Source organism: Eleginops maclovinus, chromosome 5 (genome assembly GCF_036324505.1).
Source record: "Eleginops maclovinus isolate JMC-PN-2008 ecotype Puerto Natales chromosome 5, JC_Emac_rtc_rv5, whole genome shotgun sequence".
Taxonomy (NCBI): Eukaryota; Metazoa; Chordata; class Actinopteri; order Perciformes; family Eleginopidae; genus Eleginops; species Eleginops maclovinus.
Window position 1 is genome coordinate 25,868,662 of NC_086353.1, and position 13,431 is coordinate 25,882,092.

Sequence of the window (13,431 nt, forward strand, 5' to 3'; positions counted from 1 at the left end):
CAGAAACATGTTTATGTGCATTCAAACAAAAATAGGCATGTGCATAAATTTGGGCACCCCTAAGAAATAATTCCATTAATATTTAGTATTGCCTCCTTTTGCTGCAATAACGGCCTGTAGACGCCTCCTGTAGCCACAGACAAGTCCCTTAAGCCTGGCAGGTGGTATTTTGGCCCATTCTTCCACACAAAACGTCTCCAGTTCAGTCAGGTTTCTTGGCCTCCGTGCATGGACAGCCTTCTTCAAATAAATCCATACATTTTCAATGATGTTAAGGTCTGGGGACTGGGATGGCCATTCCAGAACATTGTACCTGTGCTTCTGCATGAATTCCTTGGTGGATTTTGATCGGTGCTTAGGATCATTGTCCTGCTGAAAAATCCAACCCCGGCGTAGCTTCAACTTTGTGACTGACTCTAGAACATTCTTGTCAAGAATCTCCTGGTACTGTAAGGAATTCATGTGGCCCTCAACTTTAACAAGTTTTCCAGTACCTGTGCTAGCCACACAGCCCCATAACATGATAGATCCTCCACCAAATTTGACAGTGGGCAACAAGTTCTTTTCATTGAATGCAGTGTGTTTTTTTCGCCATGCATACCTGTTCATGTTATGACCAAATAACTCAATCTTGGTCTCATCTGACCACAGTATTTTGTTCCAAAATGCTTCTGGCTTGTCCAGATGTGCTTTTGCATACCTCATGCGACTCTTCTTGTGATTAACACTCAGGAAAGGCTTTTTGCACATCACCCTTCCAATGAGCTCTTCCTGGTGCAAAGTACGCTGGATTGTGGAACGGTGAACAACTACACCATCAGCAGCCAGATGTTGTTGTAGTTCTCTGGAGGTGGTCTGTGGCTTCTCTGTGACCATTTTCACCATCCTTCGCCTGTGCCTTTCCCCTATTTTTGTCGGCCTACCACATCTTTCCTTCACACGGACTGTTCCTGTGGCCTTCCATTTCACAACTACGTTTCTGACTGTGGAGACAGACAGTTTAAACCTGTCAGATAATTTTTTGTACCCTTCTCCTAATTTATAATGTTAGATTATCTTAGCTTTCAGGTCAGTGGAGAGTTGTTTTGAGGTCCCCATCTTGCCACTCCCTAAGAAAGAACCTAGGCCAGGCACAGCCAGCTATTACCTATGTTAAATAGCCTTTTTCATGATTGGTTCCACCTGTCTTTGTAATTGAAGGTCTAATGAGCTAATCAAAGCAATTTTGTGCAGCAACCTGTCAGCTATAAATCCGTACAGGTGTTGAAATGAATGCTATTTATAAGGGTGCCCAAACTTTTGCACATCCCATTTTTTGCATTTTATTTTATTATAATAAAACTATGTAATGCTACCCTAAGAATTTTGGTCTGGAAAACACTAAAACGTCTACATCTTTGTAGGAAAACAAATGTTGTTGCTGTGATCTTCTATTATAAAGGAAAAGCAAATTGTCATGAAATCTCAGAGGGGTGCCCAAACTTTTGCATACCACTGTATGATTATACATAAAAACATTCAAAACAAGCAAGGCTTTTACATATAACCCATTAAAACACTGAACGTGTTTGCGCTATTAGCCTGCAAAATAATAAAAACAATATATGACAATAGTTGAAAAAAGATGTAAAAATAGACAAGAAATAAGAAATTTAAATATTAATATGATTAATAATGATAATAATAATAATAACGCATTTATTTTATATAGCGCTTTTCCGAATGCTCAAAGACGCTTTACATTACAGTATTGGTTGGCTGCATTGCATATTGTATGTTCTGGGTGGGATGACAGATTAATAAGCAGACATGCTTAGAACTAAATGCAGCTTTTCATTTTTTGCGGTAGAAGTGGCCAAGGTGTCCCTGAGCAAGGCACCGTTCCCTACACTGGTCCCTTTGCGTCGTACACATGGCAACACACTGCTCCTAACACTAGGATTGGTCAAATGCATGATGTACATTTCCCCTTTCTTCTTCTCCTTCTCCTCCTCCTCCTCCGTCTTCTTCTTCTTCTCCTTCTCCTCCTCCTCCTCCGTCTTCTTCTTCATCTCCTTCTTCTGGTGCATGCTGGGAGGTTTTAGTGTGTGTGCAGAAGAAAAGAGCAACACTTTATACGTTACATTATAACGTTCCGTTTGTGCTTGTTTATGAGTGTTAGTTTAATATAGTTTATCGGTGATAGTTTACTTTGCTTAACTTTTGGGTCTTTTGGTGGTGGTTTTGGGGTGTTTTGCGGGCTTCTCCTGCCGGTGTCTCGCCGGCCGGCGTCTGACGCCATGGTGAATGGAGACTTTGCCAAACTCACGCGGAAGCACGGCATTAAAATATCGGCCGGCTTCCCATGCACGGTGGAGGACATCGGGCTGGCTGTGGGAGAGAAGGTCGGACACAGCACCATTTAGTCCCTGGCGCGGATGAACAGTGCAGTCGTGATCTTCCTGGACCAGGTGGAGAAGGTGAACCGCGTTATCGAGACGGGCATCACGGTGAGTGAAATGTTTGTGCGGGTGCAGCCGCTGACGCTCCCCGCAACCAAAGTGGTTCTGTCCAACGTCCCTCCCTTCATAACTGATGAGTTCCTCAGTAGAGAGCTATCCAGACACGGGAAACTTGTTTCTCCGGTGAAGAAGATGCTGTCTGGGTGTAAGTCCCAGTTACCGAAGCACGTGGTGTCTCATCGCAGACAGGTCCAGCTTTAAAATCAATATTTTGACAGTCTCATATCTCATTTTATTAGCCCCTGGAATTTCCCCGATACAGTGGGTTTAACCTGTTAACTTTGTGCAACAGTCAACATGCCTAAGAAGTCTAAAGACGCCGAGTTCCCCCCGAACAGCTTCGGCTAATGCTAAGGATGCTAGCGGTGACTCTCCCAGCCAAGTTACGAGTGACGACATGGATGATATGCGGTTGATGTGGGAGAGGGTCTCTGACAAGATCCTCAAACACTTTAATGACAGATTTGACAAGTTGGACCAGACCCTTCGGGCTGTACAAAGCTCTCAGAAGGAACTGCTGGAGAAGGTGGAATCTATCGAGGAGCAAGTACTGGAGCAGGATAGCCGTATTAGCTGCTTAGAAAAGGCATTCTCCAGCCTGAAGAGTGAAAACACCGCGCTCAAGCTCAAGGTGGATGACCTCGAGGGGCGCTCGCGCCGCAACAATATGAAGATATTCGGCATACTTGAAAAGGCAGAAGGAGGTAAACCAACGGAGTTTGTCGAGGCCCTGATCCCGAAACTTCTCGGAGAAGACCATTTTTAATCCGCAGTAGTCATCGACCGGGCACACTGCACCCAACAACCGCCGCCCCCGGAGGGAGCCAGGCCCCGCGGCATCATCGCCTGGGTCCACTTTTATCAGGTGAAGGAGGAATATTCCCGGACTACACGCCAGAGGTGATGCAGCAGCGACGTGAATTCAGCGAGGCCCTGAGCGCCCTGCGGGAGCTCAAGGTGGAGCACAGCCTCCTCTTCCCGGCGAGGCTCCGGATCAAACACAGGGGCCAGTTCAAGGTTTTCAATACATCGAGTTAGGCAATGTCATTTCTGAACACTGACTTAAAGAACATATCCTAAGAACTTTGATGCCAGTTTGTGTTTTCACACAGAGGGTTAATGATAGCTACTATTTTGATAATCCAGTTTGATATCGTGAGAGACGATTGGTTTTATTTACTCTAATCAGCCATGTTTGGCAGCGGAGTTGAGCTAACTTCTTATAGCTTTCTAGTTAGTCATAGCCAGGGTTCGAGTTATGATTTGATCTCTGTGGGGGCTCAAAAAAACAAAAACAAAAACAACTATGGATGCGCAAGTAAATAGTCTACAATCAAATAGGTGCACATTTAGTCAGGGGCAGGGGCGGCTCCAGAAAATTATTGTTGGGGGGGCAATGGGGGGGTCTGATTTTTTATAGGAGGTGCTAGTGAATTCTGACATAACGAACACCAAACACCACTGTTCCCGGGCTAATACACTACATTGAAATGCACGTTACTAAATGTTTATATACAACAAACACAAGCATATTTAATGACTTGTATTTAATGAATCAACAAACAAGCAAGCACAAGAAAACAATTCAAATCATAGCCACCACAGAGAACATCTGTGGATTTACTAGTGTAACAGAATTGTAGCAGTGTGTAGTGCAACACAGTATACTCTTACCACTGTCCTTAACTCACTGAATCTTTTGTCTCACCTCTGATCTCCTCTTTACCATCTCTTCACTCCTGTCTTCCTCCCCTCTTTTCCTCTCTAAACGCATCTTCACTATCTCTCCTCCTCTGTTCTCCTCTCCTTCACTCTCCACTGCTGTCTTCCTCTCTTCTTCTCTCAACTCCTCTGTTCTCCTCTCCTTCACTCTCCACTGCTGTCTTCCTCTCTTCTTCTCTCCTCCTCCTCTGTTCTCCTCTCCTTCACTCTCCACTGCTGTCTTCCTCTCTTCTTCTCTCCTCCTCCTCTGTTCTCCTCTCCTTCAATCTCCACTGCTGTCTTCCTCTCTTCTGCTCTCAACTCCTCTCTCCTCCTCCTCTGTTCTCCTCTCCTTCACTCTCCACTGCTGTCTTCCTTTCTTCTTCTCTCAACTCCTCTCTCCTCCTCCTCTGGACTCCACTGAAACTGCTGAAACAACCACACAGACAGACACACAGGCTAAATACTACACTTACAGTTGACAAAATATGAGGCAAACAATAAGTACCGGTAGCATAATTAAAATCTGTCTGTGAGCAGGGTCGCTCCGGTGGAATAAGAGAGACAGAAGGGTTCGGGGTTGGGCAAAAATGATAGCGTTTATTCCGTAAGAAAATGCAAACAAACAGACTGCTCCCCGGCACTTCCAGGACGGTGTGTGTCGGCTGTGATATCCTCCCATGACCCAGCCTACTGCAAGACATGCTTTATATTAAATGACTGATTACCTGATTCTGATCAGCTGTCTGGTCTCCGGCCGAGCCACTCCCCTCACCCCAGCAGCCGGCGCTCTAACCACACCCGGCTGCCACACTGTCAAAAAAGAATTGTGTACTCACTGGTCACTCACAACAGAACGATCCGCCTGTTGTTGTGATTGGCTGCAAAGCGGTTAATCACTGCCTCGACATCAAGTGCTTTGGCCCTGCTTGAACTAATTGCCAGGACACCCAGATTGCTGGTACGAGCATCTCCGCTTTTGTTCCTCGGGTAGGTTTTCAAACGCCTTAAGCAGGAGAAGCTCCTCTCACATGAAGCCGATGTGACAGGCAGTGTCATAGAGATACAGACAAGCTTGAACAGGTCAACGAATGCATCCTTGTATGGCCTCAAAAGCACCAGCACATCATGGGTGATGCTGACAACGTCCCCCCTTTGGTTTTTCCTCTCAATCAGTCTTTTTAACTGGTGAAGTTCTGCTGAGTGGTTTTCAATCAATACGCCATAATGTTCAGCCATGGGCAAAAGAGTATCTTTGTCCAAGAATGTCTCGTATTTTGGGTTAAGAGCTGCTGCTCCTTTTAGAACGTGACAGCTGTCAGAGGAAAACCGCCTGTCCAATTCACTGATTAATCGATTGATTACAGGGAAAGCAGTGGTTCTGATAGTCTTCTGAGGTTTCCAGCGGCTCTTTTGATCCTGTTTGGCTGTTCACCACAAAGTCCCGCAGGTGGTGGGGCTGTTTTTTTCTCCTTACCTGTGGGCGCTGCATGTCAATGCCAACTGTCTCACACATATCACTGGCACACTCCCAGATTTCAGTCCATGTTTCAGCATTGCGTTTGTCATTGAGGGTATCAACAACTGCAAAGACCAGATCAATGGCAGATGCCAGCTCCAAATCTGTGGCCTGTAGATGATCAGATAAGTTCTTTGTGAGCTTGAATATGCTCTCCAGCATACAGATGTGCACAACAAATTGTGCATCAATCAGTCCAATCAGGAATCTTGCTTCAGTAGCTCTATGAGCATTCGTCTGGTTGCTCACATCCACAAGAGTTGCTAAGAGAGCAGGGAGAGTTCTTTTTATTGCCCACAGTGTAGAATATTGGCAGGCCCATCTGGTATCTGATAGTATTTTCAATTCCACTGTGCGTTTGGTGGGCTCAAGTTCTTGTTGCTTCTCCATGAACACCTTGTGAGTCACTGTCCCAGAAAAGAAGTTGTGCAACATCTTGACCGTTGCAAAGCATTCTGCAACTGCTTTCACATTATGTACACAGTCAACTAAAACCAAGTTTAATCTGTGTGCATAGCAATGGATGTAAAGCGCATGTGGCACTTCTTGGCGAAACTTTTCCTGGACACCATTGTTGCACCCGGACATGACAGAGGCCCCATCATAGCACTGTGCAATGCATGCATGTTTGTCTATGCTACACTTAGCCAGTGTTTGTTTAACTGATTTGTGTAAAGACTCTGCATCCAGGCCCTCTGCAGAAATAAAGTCCAGAAACTCTTCATGAATCATATCATTGTTTAGATATCGCAGAGCAACAGATATCTGCTCTTTTTTGCTCACATCCTTTGTTTCATGCACCATTAAAGCAAAATGCTCTCCCAGCTTAACCTCGTTGCTCACTTGTTCCCTCACTATGCTGGCCATAACATCAATCAGCTCATCCTGGATATCATGATGCACATATTTGGCATTCCCAGGTCCACTGGAGAATTTCTTTGAGACAATGGTGTCAAACTTTCCCAGCAGATTTAACAGTTCAATAAAATTACCTCTGTTTGTGGACTGCTGATCTTCCCTGTGCCCTCTCTGTGCAATTGTTTGACAAGCAGTAAACCGCAGTGATTCTATTGTTCTCATGTACTGCCTGTTTTCTTGTACTGTTTTCTCATCAGTGTTGTTTTTGGCAGCCCTTTTAGATTTAGTCTTAGTTTTAGTCTTTTGACTAAATGCTTATTAGTTTTAGTCAAATTTGAGTCATTTCTGTATGTGATAGTTTTAGTCTAGTTTTAGACGTCGGTTTTAGTTAAAAGAAGAAAAAATAAGTATAGTCTTTTTATGGCAAATATTTCTGATCTAAGGATTATGCATTACACACAGATAAAGTGGTAACAGTGGAATCAATGTTCATTACTCCAAAAACAAAAACATTCTTACTTCAACAATTGAGGCTTTATTTCTGAGAATTTGCTAAAGTGCAATGAACATACACATGCCCAAAATATGAGGGATGGATAAGGAACACATATGCTTAACCTGACCTTGTCTGCCAGTGCAATTAAGATGCATATTATTTGTAAGAACAGACATCATACAACCCCTTTAACTTGTGCAAACATTATGAAACAAAGTAATTCAATAAATAAAAATCCCTGAGTTACAGTGAGGTGGGTTGCAAGTTATACATACTTGATGAAGTATGAAACAAACATGACACTTGAAGTTTTTGGAACAAAATAAATAAGACAACCCATACTGTATTGGGTCTTAAAGCAAATTCAATAAATAAAAACAACAACAACAACGTTTAACAACATGAATTAGAGGGGGGGTTGTCTCACAACAAGAACAAACAGAACATAATAATCACTATCTGTATCTGTACTAATAATAGTAACAGCTTGCTGTTAGCAAAATTAGCCTATTGCCCTCGATTCAGTTTGAGGAAAGCGCTTCTCTCTAAAATGGCTCTTGCTCTATTCCGACGGCCACGACTGAGGTCACCTGTAACGCTAAAGACTCTCTCAGCAAATGCTTGAGATGCTGGCATGGTCAGAAGATCCATGGTGATAGGTTTGAGGCTTGGATAAACAGAATCTCCCTGTCTAGCCCAAAATTCAAGGGCAGTCTCTTCATTTGTAGGCTGTGGATGGCCGGCTTGCTTTTGACAAGAATTTGAATCTGGTCCGCTTTCTCTCTGGTCCCTCTTTAGATTCTCTTTCTCCCTCCTCTGGCTCCTCATCTTCAGCCTCCTCCTCCCGTACAACTGGTGGCACCAAATGAGCAATGTAATCTTCTGCTTTTCCCAGAAGCGCCTGAATTCGCTCGTCATCATTTTTAAGGAGTGCTTCAGGTGAAACTGTCGGGTCGAGGAAGCATGCAGCAGCAGTGAGGGGTGAAAACTTGGAGTCAGTGTCGGCAAGAAAGCAGCTGAACCGCTTGTCCATGTTCACCTTCATCTTCGTTGCCAGGGAAGCTAGGTCCTTGAAGCTAGAACCCTGGGCATGGGAGAACTCAGACAGATGACCTTGCAGGTCCAGAAGGGCAGGCACAACAAGGGATAAAGACTGTGTGTCGCTCTGGAGCATCTGTGTATGCTCAGAGGAGGGTTGGAGTAAATCTCTTAGAGCAGTCAGCCTCTCACTTGGCAGTAGATAGTCCCAGCTCATCCCATCCGCAACTTGAACTACTGAGTCCTTGATTTGAAGAAGCCGTGATATCATCAGATATGTGCTGGACCATCTAGTGGGGCAGTCTTTGACCATAGTTAGTTGACACAGCTTCAGCAGTCGCTCAGTTGCCACCGATGACTTGCGGAAGAGCTTGACAAGTGCTCTAACTTTGCCTAGCAGTCGGTTGACACTTGCATCTTTCTGGATCATGTTCACCACGAGTTGCAGCGTGTGTACAACACAGGGGGTCCTATCTATGACTCCAAACCTAGATAGATAAGACAAAAACACAGAGAAAAAGATACTTTATTAATTGCATATAGGAAATTCAGTAAAATTGCCATGAACAACACCATGCAATACAATAAACAATAGCGATAAGAGACTATAACTTAGCACAACTCAATGTGACTGACATACTGAAATTGTTAAATAACAGCAAACTGAAATAATTTACCTTTGGTCTTCAACCCCCACAGAGTCTTCAGTGTCACTTGTCTCAGAGGATTCATCCTCCTTGGAGCTGGTGGATTCATCCAGTTCATTAGGTTTGAATGCTGCAATCATGTTGCTTCCGTTATCAGTTATGACTGTCAGAATTTTGTGTTGCGGTATTCCCCAGTCCTCTGTGCATTGGTCAACACTGTTTTTTATACACTTTGCAGTATGTGGGTGGGCGATCTGGTCAAGTCTCAACACTATCTGCTGTGCTTTGTTTTCCACAGTGCAAAAAAAGCATGCACTAATTCCCAGAAATGATGCCGTAAGTCCCTTTTTGGTCCATATGTCCAGCCCAATTGTTACTTTGCGTGCTGCGGCAAGCCTCTCTTTGTAGGACGTTTGAGGAGGACGATATAAACACACACACTGACGCGGTCATTTGCTACATCGGCAAATGCATCGATGACGTCGTGCCGCGGATTACTGTACGGACATTCCAAAATGAGAAGCCCTGGATAAACGGCGAGGTCCGAGCTAAACTTAAAGCACGGGCCATCGCGCACAGCGGCGGTGATTTGGATGAGTACAGGAATTCCAGGTATGCACTCCGGAGAGCTATTAGCAGTGCGAAAAGACAATACAGGGACAAGGTGGAGTCTAACTACAAGGGCTCCAACGCCAGAAATATGTGGTCTGGACTAAAAACAATAACAGACTACAAAAGGACAACGAGTGGTGCTGAGGAAGTGTCTGCATCTCTCCCAGATGAACTGAACACATTTTATGCACGCTTTGAGAAGCCCCCGGCTGTGGAGGCACAAAAGGCCCAGGATCCCTGCTCACTGGTTTTAACCAGTGCAGATGTGTGTAGATCCCTGAAAAGGATCAACGCACACAGGGCTCCTGGACCTGATGGCATCCCTGGCCGTGCTCTCAAGGTGTGTGCAGTTCAGCTGGCAGATGTGTTCACAGACATTTTCAATAGGTCACTGCTCCAGTCTGTAGTCCCCACATGCTTTAAAGAGTCCATCATTGTCCCTGTCCCCAAAAAGACAAAACCCATCTGCCTCAATGACTACCGCCCAGTTGCACTCACCTCCATCATCATGAAGTGCTTTGAGCGGTTAGTCAAAACTTTTATCACCTCCTCCCTCCCTGACTCACTGGACCCCCTGCAGTTTGCCTACAGAGCAAACAGGTCCACGGATGATGCCATCTCCCTCACCCTCCACACTGCCCTCTCTCACCTGGACCAGAGGAACACTTATGTGAGAATGCTGTTCATTGACTACAGTTCAGCATTCAACACCATTGTGCCCTCCAAGCTCATCATTAAGCTCAGGGACCTTGGGCTCAACAGCGCCCTCTGTGACTGGATCATGAGCTTCCTGACGGGCAGATCCCAGGCAGTGCGGATGGGGAACATCACATCCTCCACCTTGACCCTCAACACCGGAGCCCCTCAGGGTTGTGTGCTCAGCCCTCTCCTCTACTCCCTGTTCACGCACGACTGCGTGGCCACACACAGCTCCAACACCATCATCAAGTTTGCTGACGACACGACCGTCATCGGCCTGATCACAGACGGCGACGAGACGGCGTACAGAGAGGAGGTCAGAGCCCTGACATCTTGGTGCCAGGACAACAACCTCCATCTCAACGTCAGCAAAACAAAGGAGCTGATTGTGGACTACAGGAAGAGGCAGAGAGAGGCACACACACCCATCACCATCGACGGGACTCCTGTGGAGAGAGTCAGCAGCTTCAGGTTCCTCGGGGTAAACATCAGTGAGGACCTGACATGGACACATCACACCAGGGTCATATCCAAGACGGCTCGACAGCGGCTCTTCTTCCTCCGCAGGCTGCGGAAGTTCAACATGGACTCCAGGATACTCTGCAACTTCTACAGGTGCACCATCGAGAGTATCCTGACTGGCTGCATCACCGCCTGGTATGGCAGTTGCACCGCCCTCAACCGTAAGACTCTACAGAGGGTGGTGAAAACTGCTCAGCACATTACCAGGACGGAGCTGCCATCCATGGAGGACCTCTACACCCAGCGGTGTAGGAAGAAGGCCGGTAGGATATTAAAGGACCCCCATCACCCCAGCAACTATCTGTTCTGTCTGCTGCCGTCTGGCAGACGGTACCGCAGCATCCGGACCAAGACTACCAGACTCAGAGACAGTTTTATATAGGGATGCACCGAAAATTCGGCCACCGAAAATTTTCGGCCGAAAATGGCCCAAAAGTGCATTTTCTGTTTTCGGCCGAAACACTTTTGTCACCGAAACAACAAGGCCGAAACAGAACGTTGTGATGATGACGCAAGCAAAAAACCGCGAACAGCACTCGGGCCAACATGTCTGCGGTGTGGACGCAATTCACTGTGTCTGAAAAAGAACAACGAATAGCAATTTGCAATACGTGTAAAGCCGAAATTTCTAGAGGGGGTATATCTGCAAAGAGTTTTTCCACGTCGGGTTTCATTCATCATCTTAAATCAAAACATCCCGATCGCTATTCTGAATTTGAGAAAAACGCGGCACAGAAAAGGAAAGCCATTCCGAGCACACCGACTCCGTCTGTGGCAGACGTTTTTGAAAAGGCCAAAAAGTTTCCCAGTGATGGTGCCAAGGCTAAGGGCATTACACAAAAAATGATGGAATTCATTGCCTTAGATGATCAGCCGTTCTCTGTTGTAGAGGACGTGGGATTTCGTAGGCTGATAGAGCACATTGAGCCCCGTTATGCCATACCGAGCAGACGACATTTCTCAGACGTATGTTTACCTGAGCTGTTCAATGTTGTTGCAACTCACGTCCATGAGCTTATGGCATCTGATATTTCAGCAATCACTTTCACGACCAATATATGGAGCTCAGACGTCAGCATCACGAGTATGCTCAGTCTAACTGCACAGTGGATCGACACAGATTTCAAGCTGCAAAAGATTCTGCTTAATTCACAAGAGTTTCGATGCACTTGACTTAAATGCACTTTGTTTTTTTATGAGAGAACATATTTAATTTTACAATATTTCAGCAGGCCAGTCAGTTTACAGGCCTGTACATTATTATTTCATGTAGGCTACACATGTGTGGTCAAGTTAAACATTTTATTTTATTTTATATTGTGCATAATGTCAGTTCTAAATAAATATTTTCATAATTTCGTGATTTATTTATTCTTTGAATTGCAACGCCTTGATTTTTAGTAAGGTTAGCACACAGTCATAGCCATAAATGCAATGGTACTAATAATTGGAATAATAATTTATTTCGGTGTTTCGGTTTTCGGCCTTGGTTTCCTCATTTTCGGTTTTCGGTTTCGGCCAAGAATTTTCATTTCGGTGCATCCCTAGTTTTATACCACAGGCTATAAGACTGCTGAACTCCTGAGCTGTGTGAATGTCTACTCATATCTGTTTATAATACACACACATACATATATATATATAGATATTATACACATCTGCCATACATATCTGTTTATAGTACACATATTTATATATCATACATATCTGCCATACACATCTGCTATACATAATATATGCATCTGTCCATACCTCCTCATTCAACAGTGTAAAGTGTTTAAATACTTTCAATGTATTCCACATATGTATATATTTCACATCCTTAAATCTTTATTGTTGTTATTGTAAATATTCTTCTCTCTTTTTGCGCTATTTTATTTATCTTCTTTGCACCATGTATGTTGAGTTGTTGGAGGAGCATCGGACATAAGATTTTCATTGCCAACATATACGTTGTATATGCTGTGCATATGACCAATACAACCTTGAAAAATACTTTTGTTTTTCGCCATCATAAATCTTGTCAACTAAGTTGTTTATTTTTGTTCTTTTGGGTATGGTCAGTCTCTTATCAAAGGTCTCCATCATGAGGATGAAATCTTCATCCTCAACTGTGCGAGCAGGTAGACCAGTACGTCCAATCCAAAGAGCGATCGCCTGTTCTTTGGCACGTTGTTCCACCGAGTCTGACTTGTATTTGGATCCTGCAGTGAAGGCTGCTAGGATAGATGACTGTGTCTTGACGTTCTTTGGACCACCAGGTTTCTCTTTAGGAGTTCTGGTCTCTGGGATCTGGTTGAGGAAAAAACAAAGAAGAGATACAATTACTCTATCTCTGTATACAACACACACCTCCTGTAAAGGTTTACAGGTGAATACAAAACAATCAAATGTAGGCATATCACAAAAGTACTCAAAGTACTATAAAAAAATAGTCAAAATACTACCATGTTAAGGTATAATGTATCTGCACTGATGAGTTAGGTTGTTTGTGTGTGTGTGTGTGTGTGTGTGTGTGTGTGTGTGTGTGTGTGTGTGTGTGTGTGTGTGTGTGTGTGTGTGTGTGTGTGTGTGTGTGTGTGTGTGTGTGTGTGTGTGTGTGTGTGTGTGTGTGTGTGTGTGTGTCCCAACTTTATTGTAAGCACAAGTTGTGGTAGGGGCTGCACAATGTCACTTTAGGCTAAAGCTAGCAGACTAGCAAAGCACATGTAACTTGACCTGTTTAACATATCACAACGTGCTGACAGAACATAAACACACAAATAGATCTTCATCCTCCTCTTCATCCTCCCCTTCCGCCGCCGCCACCACCATCATCCACTCTCATCCGCTTTCTGG